This window comes from Lathyrus oleraceus, chromosome 5 (genome assembly GCF_024323335.1).
Source record: "Lathyrus oleraceus cultivar Zhongwan6 chromosome 5, CAAS_Psat_ZW6_1.0, whole genome shotgun sequence".
Taxonomy (NCBI): Eukaryota; Viridiplantae; Streptophyta; class Magnoliopsida; order Fabales; family Fabaceae; genus Lathyrus; species Lathyrus oleraceus.
The window spans coordinates 64,396,705-64,414,332 of NC_066583.1; the positions used below are offsets into that span (position 1 = coordinate 64,396,705).

The 17,628-nt window shown below is 35.7% G+C and overlaps 1 pseudogene; it reads left to right on the plus strand.

The window, feature by feature from the left end:
- LOC127078734 (uncharacterized) overlaps window positions 1-11,555 on the plus strand; it is a 44,676-nt pseudogene extending 33,121 nt beyond the window's left edge.
- Window positions 11,556-17,628: the final 6,073 nt, after the last annotated feature.

The window sequence follows — 17,628 nt, forward strand, 5'->3', positions numbered from 1 at the left end:
ACATTTCGAAAATTCTCCAGCAGCCTCATTATAGGGAGTGTAATACTTCGACAGCTCTGTGAACTTAGCAGCATACTCAGTAACAGACTTGTTACCCTGCTTCAATTCCAAGAACTCTATCTCTTTCTTTCCTCTGACATCCTCTGGAAAGTACTTCCTCAGAAATCTCTCTCTGAATACAACCCAAGTGATCTCAGCATTCCCAGCAGTTTCCAACTCAGTGCGGGTAGCAACCCACCAATCATCAGCTTCCTCTGACAGCATATGCGTACCGAACCTGACCTTCTGGTTATCGGCACACTCAGTTACTCGGAAGATTCTCTCGATCTCCTTCAACCACTTCTGAGCGCCATCTGGATCATATGCTCCCTTGAACATTGGAGGATTGTTCTTCTGGAACTCACTCAGTTGACGAGCAACTCCCATTCCCACAACATTCGGATTTCCTCCAAGTACTCCAGCTAGCATACCCAGAGCCTCAGCAATCGCAGCATCGTCTCTACCTCTTCCAGCCATCTCTATTCTGAAAACCCAACAAGCTAAAACAATAAGTACTGATAGGGTTACACAACACCTATCCCGTACAGGGGAAACAGAATAATTACGACTCGACTCGACCGACTATGCTCTGATACCACTAATGTAACACCCTTCTAAAATACCCCAAAATTTAATTAAATTAACAATATATCAATCAGAGTAATCATGCAATTAAGGGTGTCACACAATTATTTCACACCATTCACCATAATATTTAGTCATGCTCATTATTTTATCAAATAAAACAGTTGCATAATACGCAGCGGATAGAGATCAAATCGATCATTTAAAACATGCAACATACTACATGTAAACTGGTTTAACAATCATCAACAACACAATTAAAATGTTCCCTCCCGATGTTACATCTATCAGAGCATGACCCACTAAGGAGACTACACTAGACTTCAAGCATTAGCTTCTACTTAACTCATTGCTCGTTACCTGAAAAATAGTTGTAAGGGTGAGTCCCTCAATCGATATAATAAGCATTATAAAATATCATGCAATGTTAAGTAATTTAACACATTTCATCACCCAAATCAGATTACACATTCAGCAACGGCAATATCAACTCAATCATACTCGATACCAGCACAATTCATACTCATACTCAATGACAACACAACCACACGTATAATATTGGAATACATCCATTCATATTATACGCCATACGTACATTATGCAATGAGACTCCACACATGCGGTACCGACTATTCTTGAACATATAGTTCAAGCTCACCGATCAAATCCAGATGCGGCTACTAAGCTCACTAGTCCCACTCATTTGAGACCTAGTGACTCACTCACTAATTCCTCACCATGGGAATTAGCTACAGCCCCAAAGGCTATGCTATGCACACTAATCACCTAGCATGCAAACATCAACAACAAATCCACAATGATTCACTCACTAATTCCTCACCATGGGAATTAGCTACAACCCCAAGGGCTATGCTATGCACACTAATCATCTAGCAATGCAACATCAACAACAATCCACAATGGACATATGCTCACACTCTAAGCCATACAACAGTCCATTCACAAATACATGCATAATATATACATTCACAACATTATGCACACCATCACATATCATCAACACATGCATCAAAACATCATATCATGTCAAATAATTAATCACAGTATTAGCACACTCTACTAATACCTACACTGCTCCAAACAGCGGGAATAATCCCTACTATATCATACACCAACATAGGCCAACCCTCACATATACACATAACATTTAAAATATCCATTTTTCCACTTTTTAACAGTGTTAACCGGTTAACACCCTGGGTTAACCGGTTAACGCAACACAAACACGCTTACTGCCCAAAACTTAACAGTGTTAACCGGTTAACGCCCTGGGTTAACCGGTTAACGCAGGCAAAACAACACTAATTTCACAATTCGCAACAGTGTTAACCGGTTAACACCCTGGGTTAACCGGTTAACGCAGACAAAACAGCAGTTCCTGCGCTAACACAAAGCAGAATGCAGAATTCTCCGCATTTTCCGCCGTTGGAGGACTTCCGGACCTCCGATTCCAATTCCGTAAAAAGCTATACGTCCAGCAAATTACGACTCACACAACTATCGATTCAATTACAGTTTTTAACACAGTTTATCCAACGTAATTTTTCAGCATTCACAATCCCAATTAGGGTCAATTCAACGGTTTATCACTACCCACTACATGTTAACCCATAATACCCATTAAACGACGATAAACCCCCCTTACCTGAATAAATCCGGCAAAATCTTTAAGCTCCAAGCTTTTCCGTTCTTCAACCCTCTCTTGCTCTGCCTCTTTCCCTTTTCCTCTTTTCAGCCGCTTCTCTGAGTTTCACGTGAAAATCTTATTTTCCAAAATGGAACTCTTTTTACTTATTCCAACATATATATATTTTCCAATAATTATTATTCCAATAATAATAAAAATAATAATCCAATTATCTAATTAAATTAATAAATATATTATTAACTTAATTTAAATAATTATCATATTATTATCGGGGTGTTACACTTACGAATGGTCATGATCAGTGATAGAATATTTACCTCTTGTGACGACTGAAACCTTTGGTGCAGATCTCTTGTGACAATCAAAACCTTTGATGCAGATCCACGGAGCGATCACGAACGTTGAACGATGACAACGTCTCTACTCAGTCCACACAAACGGGTTCCTTCAATCTCAGTGCTAGCTGGTACGAATGAAGGCTTTGAGTGAGAGAGAGAGTGAAAACGAAAAGAATGCAACCTCAAATTTTTGCTTCTGCACAAGGGTTCTATTTATAGAACCACTTGTGTGGGCTTCAAGCTAAAAGCCCACTTAAGTGTATTTTGGCCCATATCTTATAATATGCCCAAAATCACTTAAGCTCATGGTATCTTACCATATTTCGTATTCTACTCAAGTACATCGTATCTTACGATGCTCTATAACTCACTTAAGGGCACCGTACCTTACGGTATTCCTTAGTTACTCTATCTCTCATCAATCCGTCCTTTGTGTGTGACCCTGTAGGTTTTCGTGACGTTGGCAATTATATTAAAACACGCATTTAACATAATAAACAGTGAGCGGTATCTAGCAACACATCACTGCTACCCAAGACACGAAAATGTCATGTGATCTGACAATTCCTTCTATGATAATACTTATGTGTATAATTACCCTTTTGCCCTTATGTCTATATTGAACACAAGGCATAGACCGTGTCATCCTTGTCCAGTTCAATATTGGGCCCATAGACATTTATCCTGTTATGCAGGATGAGCAAATTCCATCTAGGTCACTCATGTCCCTCAGCATGCTTTGTGGAGTACCCATCAACTGTCTTTATGGTTATCCAGTTACGGACAACGTTGGATCAGCAATAAAGCACTCGACTCTACATCTAGGATCCATAGTGGTTTCAGGTCGAAGAGTGGAATACACTATTATCACCATGAGAATAACTTATGACACCTTGCATAACTTTCTATATAGTATTCTCATAGCGGGTCAATCCGGTATAAATGTTACTCCTAATATTCATACCTATGTTTAAGACTTGATAACTCTTTATCCATGATCCATGAGATGTGATCATCAGTCTACAAACATAATAGTCTTAATGCTTTAATGTTATCCCACTTCACACTAAAGCTCGACTACGGATACTTTAGGAATAGTGTCCTTATGTTTAATGTGTTCTCATGATTAAGTCACACTTAATACATTAAACGGACTATCTATTCTAGGGACTTTATTAATCAACCATAATAAAGAGAATGCCTTTTATTATTCGATACAAGTACCAAAATGTATTGGCCTCTAGGGCTTACACCAACAATTTTTACTAAAGTGTTTGTACTATATACTCTATCTTATTTAGGGCTCTTTTTCTATTACAAATGTTTTTGTATATCTTATCTTAATTTCACTTTAATGTCTATTAAATATTGACTATTTTGTGTACTTATTACTATAGACTAACATTATCACATAATAACATATGTATAGACTTATATTTATTTCGTCCTTAATTTATTTAGAATTCTATATATTAAAAATTAGTGTTAACTTACTTAGATTTTGACATTTTTTGTAGACTTAAATCTGTCTGATGAAGATATCCAACAACTCACATTGATGGAAATTGAGAAGCAACTTAAAAAAAAACAAAATAAATTTGAAAGAATTTAAGCCAATACCATATCCATCAAATTATGTCCTTGACTTTCTTGGAAATAGATTCATATATGATGAAAGACAATATGACATTTCGGCTCAAGAAGAAATATACCAAAATCAGTTTCAATCCTTAACAGGTATTAAATTCTCATATTTATGCATTGTTCAAATAAATTTTTATTTAAGTTTTGTTACATTCATTATGGAGTATTTTCATGTTTACCACATCCAATGCTCATGCTTTACATGAATTCTATTTCTATGTCCCTTTTATGTATTTACAAGCTTATATTGCATACACATTTTATGAGTTGTTCACAATTCCATTGAGAATATGTTATTTCTTATTGTAGATGAACAACTTAACATTTCAGAGAAATTATGCAAGCTGTCACAAATCAAAATGGTGGAGTATTTTTTTATATGGTTATGGTGGCACCGAGAAAACTTTCATGTGGAACACATTTTTTGTGGCTCTTCGTTGCAAAGGAGATATTGCGTTGAATGTGGCATCAAGCGAAATAGCAAGTTTATTGTTACTTAGAGGGAGGACTGCACATTCGAAATTCAAAATTCTAATACCGTGTCTAGAATCTTCTATATGTAACATTGAGAAGAAATCTGATTTAGCTAATCTCTTGAAAGTAATAAAACTCATTATATGGGATGAAGCGCCTATGGCAAATAAATTTTATTTTGAAGTTCTTGACAAGTCATTGAAGGATATAATGAGTGATGACAATGGTGAATGTAACCAGATTTTTGGAGGTAAAGTTGTCATATTTGGGGGAGACTTCAGACAAATTCTTCCTGTTGTACCAAGAGGAACTATGCCTGATATTGTGCATGCTACAATAAATTTCTCATTTATTTGGGATCATTGCAAAGTTCTTAATCTTACAAAAAATACGTGGTTGCAAAGTGACTCAAATTTAGTCAATTCTGAAGAAATACGACTCTTCTCAAAATGGATTTTAGAAGTGGGAAATGGAAAACTCTCTGAACCTAATGATGGATATACTGAGATACTTATTCTAGAAGACTCACTCATTCAAGATTTTGTGGATCCAATTGAAGTTATTGTTACAAGTATTTATCTAAATCTCATTCAAAACTACACAAATTCGGATTTTCTTCAATGTAGATTTATTCTCGCATCAACTATTGAAATAGTTAATGATATTAATGACTATATTACAAATCTTCTTCCAGGTATATCTTCATTCATATTAATACTATTTTTAAAGTTCCATTATATATATAGTGCATGTATTAGAAATAATGCATTTATATATTGAATATAATTTATTGTCATTCATTTGTTAATTGGAATAGAAGACTATAACCAATAGTGCATGTAATAGAAAATAAGGGAAACATTTATTTTAACATTTATATTTGGAATATAACTTACTATCATTATTTTTAACATTTTGACATAGTTGGCCATATAACCACTGTTGAATGTATTATAATGCATGTATCCCTTATCAACGATAGTATTTATGCTACATGCACCCACATAAATAATACATGTCATTGCTTTTTCAATTTTGGTCAACAACAGTCGCATGTATCCTTTATAAATGATAGTATTTTTGCTACATGCAGCCGCATAAATGTCACACAACAGCCTCAATAAATGCATTATAATGCATCACGTTTTAAGTATTAACTACATGCATTTGCATAAAGTTTTCAGAATTCTATTCATTAAATTAGCACAACCAACGACATAAATGCATCATGTTTTCAGTATTATATACATGCATTTGCACAACAACAACCGTAATAAATAAAACATGCATGAGCACAACAACAACCGCATAAATACATGTATAAAATAATGCATCCTAAATATTCGTATTGGTTTTTGATTTTTTAATTCCATATTAAAATTTTTATTGTCATCTGGTTTATACATCTTCTTTTCCATATTAAAATTGATTAAAATTCCAATATTTTATAAATGTGGTGTTTAACATCATTCCTGAATGCAACTTTGATACAAATTATAATAGTATGGAAAATCTTTATTGTCATGTCTTTATAGTTCCATTGCTCATTTTTTATATAGGTGATTGCAAAGAATACTTAAGCAGTGATTCAATTGATATATCAGACGCTAACGATAATGATGCTTTTGAGCATTTGACACCAGAATTTTTGAGTTGTCTAAAAACTTCTGGATTGCTAAACCACTCCATTAAATTGAAAGTTGGAACAACCATCATGTTGAAAAGGAATTTAGATCAATTATAAGGGATTTGCAATGGTACGAGATTGAGAGTTACTAGGTTGGCCAACCATGTGATCGGAGCAAAAATAATTGCAGGTACAAATATTGAAAACACTATTTACATCCCAAGAATGTATTTGTCTCCTTCTCAATCTCCATGGTCATTCAAATCTATTAGACGATAATTCTCAATTATAGTGTCATTTGCTATGACAAACAACAAATTTCAAGGTCAATCATTGGACTATGTGGGTTTATATTTTCCCAATAATATTTTTAGTCACAGACAACTATATGTTACTATTTCAAGAGTGAAGAGTAAAGCTAGATTGAAAATCTTGATACATGACAAAGACAACAAATCCTTACCTCAAACCACAAATGTTGTCTTCAAAGAAGCTTTTCATAACATCATATAGGTATCATATATGTTTTGTTTCTTACTACTTCATTTTATCTATTTGCCAAAGTGCTTTATTATATATATATATATATATATATAACTCTAATATATTTTTATTTTCTACATATAACTCTAATATATCACTAACTCAACATCCTTTATATATTTTTCTAGGTTATGTCATCTCGACAATTCTTCATATTAATTCCTCAAGTAACATCTGTTTCGTGACAATTATGACAGTTTCTGATTTTGTTATTCAATGTCTTTGTACTATTATGAAGTTTATATAGACTACCATATTCCTCTTTGTTGTAATTTAGTTAATATTAAATCTATTAATTTGTATGCATTTGAAGTCTACATATATAATTTAATCTTAATTTGTATGCATTCGAAACTTACTCGTGAGGACGCACGACTCTCCTACTACTTTGTTTGATAATGTATTTCCTTAAAAAAAAATCACGATATCATTTTTGAAATATAAAAATTCAGCTAATATACATTTAAGTTTATTAAAAATAATGTTTTATAATTAATAATTAAATATACAAATCACCTAATAAAATGCATAAAAATTAAATTTAAATGTTAGTTTGAATATATATATATATATATATATATATATATATATATATATATATATATATATATATATATATATATATATATATATATATATATATATATATATAATACTATAATTAAATATTTCACTTAAACTTTGATAATATTTTATAATATAATATTCTTACTAATAGGTTGATTACTTATGTGAGGGTCATGCAAATACAAGTGTATCTTTTTATTGTATATAAAATAAATACAAGTGTATTTTATTAATTATACTTAATAATGTGATTACTATATTCGATTATTTAAATATAATTTATTTTAAAAAATCACTTGGGATATCCTAACTCTTATTTTTTTTTAAAAATCGGTTCGAATGAAAAAAACCACGATATTCAATAGGGTCTCCATGTATTAGTCACGGTTAAATGGAAGCAATTTTTGGTCAAACTTTTTGAATATTTGAATATTTTTAAATAATCTTTAAGATAATTATCAAATAAGTATAAAAAAAGTAATTAAACAAAATAATCAATTTTAAATAGTTGTATATTAAAAAGTTAAAATAAATAGTTTATTAAACAAAACTTCAAAATCAATAATAACAGAAAAATAATTAATGGATGGTTAATTTCTTTAGTTGTATTAACATTCCTGTCAATTAATGGGAAGTAACAGGGTGAAGTCATGGACTAACTCATTAATAAGTTAAAATTAAAATTATTGAAATGTGAAGGACAAATTATTTAAAAACATACATACAGAATAAATTTCTGGTGGCAATCTGATAAGTGTCATGATAATTAAAAATGTGTTGTGTCATTTGTAAACGACATCAGAGTGGAAAAATTAGCCTTCAACGAATCAAGCTTATTCAGATACACTTGCGCATCCCTATTCTCCAGTTTCAAAGAGTTGAGATTAAGGATGACATTGTTGAGACAATGGACATAGTTTGAGAAAACTTTCTTATCCTTTTCCTAAACCTCATAGTAGGTGGTAAAAGCTTGATATTACACTTGAAGATTAGGTGTTATGGAAAATCACAACACCATGCATAGAGAGGCATCAGTTTGCTTTTCTTTAGTGCAATGAACAACGACAATAGCCTTCGATTGTTTGGTCAAGAGGTCTTCAAGTCCTTGACCATGAAACAATAACTTGACAACACATGCCAAATGTTGTGATTGGTTGTCCCAGTTAATTTCTCGCACGAGATGAGCAGAACTTTGGTAAAATTGACGGAATCGATTGCAAATGGATCTCCCATGATAGTTGATGGATGAAAATCGAGAAAACAAGGTTACTTAGTGGTGGGGAGGACAGTGACGGTCAAAATAAACAGCAAAACAGGGCAAAACGCGACTGAAAAACAAATTGGATACAGTGTGTCTGGCACTCACGTGTCAGGTTTGTGGTCGCGCATGAGGGCACGTGTGACATCGCCCGAAGGTGGGTGTTGTGGTGCTGGGTTCGTCGAAATGTTGTGAACCTAGTGGCGGCGCGGCAGTGATCGGATGCGCAGTGGCGGAGAACGGAGACCTGCAACATAGTTGTGGATTGTGGGCGGCGAGGTTTCTAGGGCATCAAATAAAGGATTGTGAAACCCTTAACCTCTGATACCATATTGGAAAATTATTTGTATGTATAATGTTGTGTGTCTAATGAGATCACACTAGATTATATTTATATTCGTATGAGTTGTATACAATAAGGTGATACAATAACTACAATTGATTCTAATTGATACACATTGATGATGATTGGTTCTTAACAATAAAGAATGTAAGACTTGTTTGTGAGTGCAAGCAATAAGGGCTTTGAGAGCTTTGAAACCAGTGGTGAGGATTCAAGCACTAGTTAGGGGTAGACAAGTGAGGAAGCAAGTTGTGATTCTTAGATACTTTTTTTATTCTGATTGGACAACATGTCTCGACACTAGAAGATCAACAACATGGTTTTGTTTCTTTATTGAGAATTCATTGATTAGTTGGTAAAGTAAGAAAACTAGTCGTGTCTAGATATTCATCTGAGGCAAGCTACATGTGAAGGATAATGGATCTTTTGCTTGCTGCATGATTTTAACATCAAGCATTCTTCCCCAATTGTGATTTATTGTGACAACAAATTAACTCTTCACATAGCACTCAATCCAGTTTTTCACGAGAGAACAAAGTATATAGAAATTGATTGCGTTTGTGGTTAGTGACAAAGTGTAGGAAGGAATTCTACATTTGCTTCCAATTGCATATAAGGATTAAGTGGCAAATATTTTGACCAAGTCATTGTACATAGGACCATTCAGCAATCTACAAAGCAAACTAGGAATGATTGACGTTTGTTCTAGCTTGAGGGGGATGTTAAACACAAAAGTTAGTAGTTGTTGGAAAAGTTACTTGGATAGCAAGTTAACTAATCATAGTGTGATTCTTGTTTAGTTATGAAAAGGTTAGAAGTTGGTTATTAGAGATAACTAACTCATTTTGCTATAAGTAGCGATTGTTTGGCATTGTAGAAATTAGATTTGTGTAGTTCAGCAATGCAAGCTTTCCAATTCTTCTTTCATGGTGTTCATAGTTTAAGATTTCATAAGCTGCAGTGAGGTGCATGCAAGCATTGGTTCATGTTTAGGCTCGAGTAAGAGCTTGTCGTGTGAAGATATCCATGGAGGGATAAGTGGTGCAGAATATGCTCAATGAGCGATGCCCAAAGCTTGAACGTTTGAAGGATGTTGTATCATAAATCAACCGCATGAACTTTTCAAGTATTTTGTTTTAGTTAGGTTTTACTAAGGAATTTCTTTTCTGTTTGTGCAGGAAGGGTGGTGTGATAGTATAGGAACATTTGAAGGTGTGAAAGCCAAAATTCAAATTAGTCAAGAAGGAGCTTTCAAAAGAGAGAGCACTTGCATACTCTCTAGCTCTTAAGGTAACAAATTAGGTTGGTAAACCACATTTTAGTCCTACTTAGTCCTTGAAAATGACTTTTGTTTATCATAGTAGTCCTTTTAGATTAACCAATTTAGTCTTTGAGATTGTCTGCGGCAGAAACTATTGTGATTGAGAGTTTTCAAATTCAGGAATCATCTGAAATTTCTTTAGTTTCAAGGACAAAGTTGAAATAGCTCTCCAATTTTAGAAACTTAATTGTTAGTTCATTCAAACGAAATAGAAATAGAGACGACTTACTTCTTTTTCTTTCCGTTATGCAAGGAAAGATGCTTACATATTTTGAGATTTCTAGCAGCAATGCAGGCCAACTTCAAGCACTAATTCACAAACAACCTCCTCGTTTTCCTCTGTCAGGAATCCGAAGATGAACAAAGCTAATAGAGGATGGAGTTGGTTGGAAAGATGGATGACGGCCAAACCTTGGGAGACAAGATTGATGGAACAATATGATGCTGAAAGCTTAGATAAAACACATCCACCACCTCCAAAGAAATTTGTGGATCTCTTTGTAAGCTCTAATTCAAAACCATGCTCAGTTAATATCAAGAAGAACAATGTTACAACAAGGATCTCTGCTAAGCCTCCTCCCCACTTCGCACAAGCTACTCGTTCGTCCTCAAGTCCAAGTTCCGAGCTTTGGTACGATGAGAGTTCTGCATCATCTTCTATTTGTACATTGGCAACACCAATGTCAGTGAACATTTATGAAAGGACTGGGGATAGTAGCAACAACACTAGGCCAAATTGCATAAACCTAACGCAGTCAACCAAGGCAAAGCTAAAATCGGTTAATAATCCAATGTATAACAGAGCTCAAAGGCAACAACCAATGAACGAGTTTCGATTTATAAAGAGGGTTGCAGTTTTCTCTAATGGATATTCTAGAAGCATAGTCACGGTGAGAGAGGGAAACTGAAGCAAGTAATTGGATACTCAAGATCTCTTTGTTTGTTCGTTTTTCCGAGAAATTCAACATCTTGTTGTCTGTTGTATTTTAATCTGAGTTAGCTAGCTATGTAGAACCAGAAGTAGAGCTTATGTTCTTGACCTCCATTTGTATAACTGTTCATTTGTGAGTTTTTATCGAAAAATCACATTTATCAACAATATTTTTCATCTAATTTTTAAATCTTCACGTTTTTTTAGGAAGAGTGACTAATAGGTACTATTTAAAAGCTAGAAAACCATAATAATAACATCCATCCCTTTCACAAACTTACATATTTTCTATACTAATCCTTTGATCTTTAGATTTTAAGTACAAGGAAGTGCTAGAATGTTACAAAGCCAGAACAAACATAGGCCATACACATAGCCAAAAATGTACCCCTGTCCCCAACAAATGCAGTCACAGGCTGCTGCACATACACCAGAAACAAGTCTAAAATACTCTGCCACTATAATACACCAGAAACAAATCATTACCCGTAGCACCTCTGTTTTGGTATCCGGTGGAAATCGAAAATCCTCGTCAGCGATGATTCTTGTCTATTTCTTGCTATGGCTGTTATGGCGATAAATGCCACGTTTCAGATCGAGTTCGAGTTGTGGAGTAAACACAAATGGTGCGGTGCGTTGTTGACGTTGAGCCATTAGGGTTCTTGAAAGTCAAAGAGGTTTAGATTTCCATAGGTTCAACATCAAAATCAAACAAATGAATATAACCACAAAGAAATTCACAGCACTGAAATAGCAAAATGGAAAAGGTATAGACATACCTGAGATGAAGATCATCGGAAGCCACAAGAATAAGATCATTGGGAGGAGGAGAAGGAGGAACCCCGTCGGGAGCCGTAAGAGGACTGCCGTCAGGAGGAGGAGGACGAATGTCGTCGAGAGGAGGAGGAACACCGACGGGAGCCACAAGAGGAAAGCCGTTGGGAGGAGGAGTAACGCCGTCGGGAGCCACAAGAGAAACACTGACAGGAGCAGCAAGAGGAACGCCGTTAGGAGCCACAAGAGAAACACCTTCGAGAGCAGCAAGAGGAACGCCGTCGGGAACCACAAGAGAAACACCTTCGAGAGCCGCAAGAGGAACACCGCCGGGAGTGCATCCCAACCCTAGCATTTCATCCGCCAAGCGAGATGGTCCACTCAAAAGAATGGAGAGTTTTGGATCATCCTTGCGCATCCGACGCCATTTTTGCTATACATATCAAAATGGAAAATAAAAACACAAAACAGTGACAAAACTGATCTCAGTAAAAGCAAAAATTAAACTCTAATAAAAGAAATAAAGTTATGGCGATAAAAAATCATTACCCGTAGCACCTCTGTTTTGGTATCCGGTGGAAATCGGAAATCCTCGTCAGCGATGATTCTTGTCCATTTCTTGCTATGGCTGTTATGGCGATAAACGCCACGTTTCAGATCGAGTTCGAGTTGCGGAGTAAACACAAATGGTGCGGCGCGTTGTTGACGTTGAGCCATTAGGGTTCTTGAAAGTCAAAGAGGTTTAGATTTCCATAGGTTCAACATCAAAATCAAACAAATGAATATAACCACAAAGAAATTCATAGCACTGAAATAGAAAAATGGAAAAGGTATAGACATACCTGAGATGAAGATCATCGGAAGCCACAAGAGGAAGATCATTGGGAGGAGGAGGAGGAGGAACCCCGTCCGGAGCCGTAAGAGGACTGCCGTCGGGAGGAGGAGGACGAATGTCGTCGGGAGGAGGAGGAACACCGACAGGAGCCACAAGAGGAAAGTCATTGGGAGGAGGAGTAACGCCGTCGGGAGCCGCAAGAGAAACACTGACAGGAGCAGCAAGAGGAACGCCGTCGGGAGCCACAAGAGAAACACCTTCGAGAGAAGCAAGAGGAAAGCCGCCGGGAGTCAGAAGAGAAACACCTTCGAGAGCCGCAAGAGGAACACCGCCGGGAGTGCCTCCCAACCCTAGCATTTCATCCGCCAAGCGAGATGGTCCACTCAAAAGAATGAAGAGTTTTGGATCATCCTTGCTCATCCGACGCCATTTTTGATATACATATCAAAATGGAAAATAAAAACACAAAACAGTGACAAAACAGATCTCAGTAAAAGCAAAAATTAAACTCTAATAAAAGAAATAAAGTTATGGCGATAAAAAATCATTACCCGTAGAACCTCTGTTTTGGTATCCGGTGGAAATTAGAAATCCTCGTCAGCGATGATTATTGTCCATTTCTTGCTATGACTGTTATGGCGATAAACACCATGTTTCAGATCGAGTTCGAGTTGCGGAGTAAACACAAATGGTGCGGCGCGTTGTTGACGTTGAGCCATTAGGGTTCTTGAAAGTCAAAGAGGTTTAGATTTCCATAGGTTCAACATCAAAATCAAACAAATGAATATAACCACAAAGAAATTCACAGCACTGAAAATAGCAAAATGGAAAAGGTATAGACTGTGAGCAAATTCTTTACTTTGAATAAGTTTTGAATGATAGCAAATTGTGTGATCATTGTCTAATTGTTGGTTGTGCATTAGTTTACATGATTCATTTGTGTTTTTAGCCTATACTATTGTTTTATGTCTATACATAAAGATCCACATTGATACATCTCTTAAAAGAACTCATAAAAACTATTTTGTGTCAGTATGTATCAATACATGTACATATGCGTCGATCCATAAATTTGTTGTAAATCACCAATCATTTTTGCTTCAGTATGTATCGATACATACGAATCTTGTGTCGATACATGGTCAGTTAAAATGCTCTATGTATCGATCCATACGAGTCTTGTATTGATCCATGCTTAGTTAAAATGCTCTATGTATCGATACATACGAGCTTTGCATCGATACATGCTTACATTAATTTTCTAAAATTAATCAAAGTTACAGTATGCATCGATGCATAACCTTTTGTATCAATGCATAAGTCTGTTTTGTCTACTAACAACTTCTGTCTTTCATATAAGAAGCATCTTTTTGACAGTTTAGATAAGTGACGAATTCTGAGAGGGAAAAACAGTTGAAACACCAATCAAAGGAGTGTGTAGCAGCAATTGTTTTGAGCAGTTAAAAACCTGAAAGAGACTTCATCTTCTTCATCTTCTCATTCACTTTTCTTCAAGAACATCAACACATAATCATTCTTGTTCTTTGGATTAAAGGATCAACGAGATAACGTTCAGTGGTACAATTAAGGATCTAGTTGAGGTGTTCAGTGGAACGATCGAGGATCCAGCTGAGTTGAATATTGAAGGGGGTTTCGAGGAAAAACCAACTGGTTTATCCTTTAAGAACTTGAGTGTTCTTGCGGGTTTGTTAGTCACGTTTGCAGAACAGATTCATCCGCAACATAGGGTTTGGAAATTGGGTGATTTCGCAAACAGGTCGTGGAGCCGGTGAATTGTTTGCAATTTCTTGCAGGAAATTCTTGATCGAGCTCAGATCAAGTGGAGGTTTATACAAGAAGAAGATCTTGAGATTTAGAGTTCTGTCTGTGTATTGAAACCTTGTATCAACGAATTCAGCATTATTGATAATTACAGTTCTCAATTTCATTTGAAATTGAGAGGGAGACGTACCCACACGCGAGGATGACGTGGGGAACTTCCTTACCAAATCTCTGCGTATCGTATTCTTTCCTTATCTCTTTTTACGTTTTCCAACAGTTTTGTGAATTCAGTTGGTGTTGTGTGGCTGTATTTCTATTGACACAACAATGGCAAGAAAACTCTTTATCTAAACGCCACCACTGTTCATCATTGATCACATACACACCAATTGTTTGACAAAACTATCAGCTGAAGTTTTATTCATTGGAATTAGGATTTAGTGATAAGTGCATTCAATCAGATAAGATTCTGGTGTTAGTAATCTCCGTCGTTCTAATTTAAATCCAGCAATAAATTCGCGTGTCCGGGTTTCTAGTAGCGGTTCAGAATAGACGGAAGTCGATTCGGGACTGAAATTTTCCGCCAAGTTTTAATAACTCTGATAAAATTTTAAAATCCGTTTATTTTAAAGAGGTGATCTATTCACCCCCCCTCTCGATCACTAGCCACACCGTCTAACAAGTGGTATCAGAGCGCCGGTTCGCTGGTGCTCTGTGGCTGCCTGTAACGATATGGATTCTGGATCAAAGGGGGCGTATAATAGAGCGCCGATTTTTCAACGGTGAAAATTACGGCTACTGGAAAGACTGCATGCGAGTTCATATAAATTCTGTGGATAGGCTAGTATGGGCTGCCATTGAAAATGGTCCTTTTCAAATTACTATGACAAATGCGGCTGGCGCCATAGTACCTAAACCAGAAGGTGATTGGAATGAGAAAGATGAGAAAAAGTGGTCAAGTGATTGGAGAGCTCGAAATATGCTAATTTCAGCACTTGGTGTTGATGAGTATTATCGGGTATCCCATTACACGACTGCTAAAGAAATGTGGGATGCTTTAGAAGTTGCCCACGAGGGTACTACTGAAGTAAAACAGTCCCGTATTAACACACTCAATCAAGAGTTTGAGCTTTTTCGCATGAAACAAGGAGAATCTATCTCCGACATGCAAAAGAGATTTACTCATCTCACTAATCGGTTAAATGCACTTGGAAAACCTGTTTCTAATGAAATAGCTACTAATAAAATTCTGAGGTGTCTTAGCAGGGAATGGCAACCTAAAGTAACAGCTATTAAGGAAGCCAACGATCTAATGGCACTTACGATTACAACTCTGTTTGGAAAGCTGGAAGAACATCAGCAAGCATTAGAAAGTCTTGAAAAGTTTGAGAACAAAAGTAAGAAGGAAAAGGAGAAGAAGAGAGACAAAGAGGGAGAGAAGAAGCCAATAGCTCTTGTGGCCTCTAGCTCAAAGTCCTCACGAAAAGAGCAAAGTGACAATGATTCTAGTAGTGACAAAGATTCGGATGATGAGGAAATGGGACTGTTTGTAAGGAGATATAATAGATTCATTCGAAAGAATGGAGTCAAGCATTCCGACAAAAACCTCATGAAGTTTCGAAGACAATCTACAGATTCAAAACAGGAAGAGAATAAGAGGATCTTGTTTTAATTGTGGTAAATCTGGACATTATAAAACAGATTGTCCTATGAAGTATAAGGATCAAGGAAGAGCTGCATCAAAAGGGTACAACAAACAAAGAAGAGCTTACATTGCATGGGAAAGTGATAGTGATTCATCAAGCACACAAAGCTCAAGTGATAGTGATGAAACCGCAAATCTGTGCCTTATGGATCACACCAAAAATCTGTCCTACCACAAGAAGAAAATCAATGATAAAAAGGTAAAACAAGCCTACTATAATAATTTCTCTTCTATGACTTTTTCTGAACTGAAAATAGCTTTTGAAAAACTACATAACGAAGCTGTAGATGCTTTTAAAAGATTATCTTCCGATAAACAAATTTTTTCATTTCTGGAAGGTAAAGTATACAAAGTTGAAAATGATTTAGAATCGTTAAAAGCTAGTATTGCAGAAAATTCAAAAGATATTGACATTGATGGATGTAGTAAAGTTAGGTATTGTGACGCTTGTCATATTTGGAAAAAAGAGGTAAACACTCTCAAGGTCAAATTAGAAAAAGCTTTACAACCTAAGGTTACTTATGCCGTTGACTCTAGGTTGTTTAAGAAGTCATTAAATCCACCATATGCAAAATACTCTTTTATTCCAAAGGATTTAATGAACAAGAATAAACAAATACATCATCATGGTTTATGTCATTATTGTTGTCATGCTGGCCATACCATTGAAAAATGCAAATTTAGGAGATTTCTTGTTCCTAAAGGTATTTATCAATGGAAGTCAAAAGGCAACCATGTTAGCACTTACCCACTTGGACCCAATGAAAATTGGGTACCAACTTCTCTCTTTTGATATTGTAGGATGAGTGCCTTGCTTCCGTAGATAGGAGATGGTTTCTTGACAGCGGTTGCTCAAGGCACATGACCGGTGATATATCGCTTTTTATAGACTTCAAAGCAAAGAAGAAGGGATATGTTACTTATGGAGACAATAACAAAGGAGCTATACTTGGCAAAGGTAGTGTAGGTAATCCCTCTACCACTACTATTTCTAATGTCCATTTAGTAGAGGGGCTTAAACATAATTTGTTAAGCATAAGTCAATTGTGTGACAAGGGTTATAAAGTTTCTTTCACAAAAACTTGCTGCATAATTGAACATGCTGAACAGAATGTTGTGTTTAAGGGTGTAAGAGTAAACAACATCTATATGCTTGACCTTTTTGATGTATCTTTAACAAGTACTAAATGTCT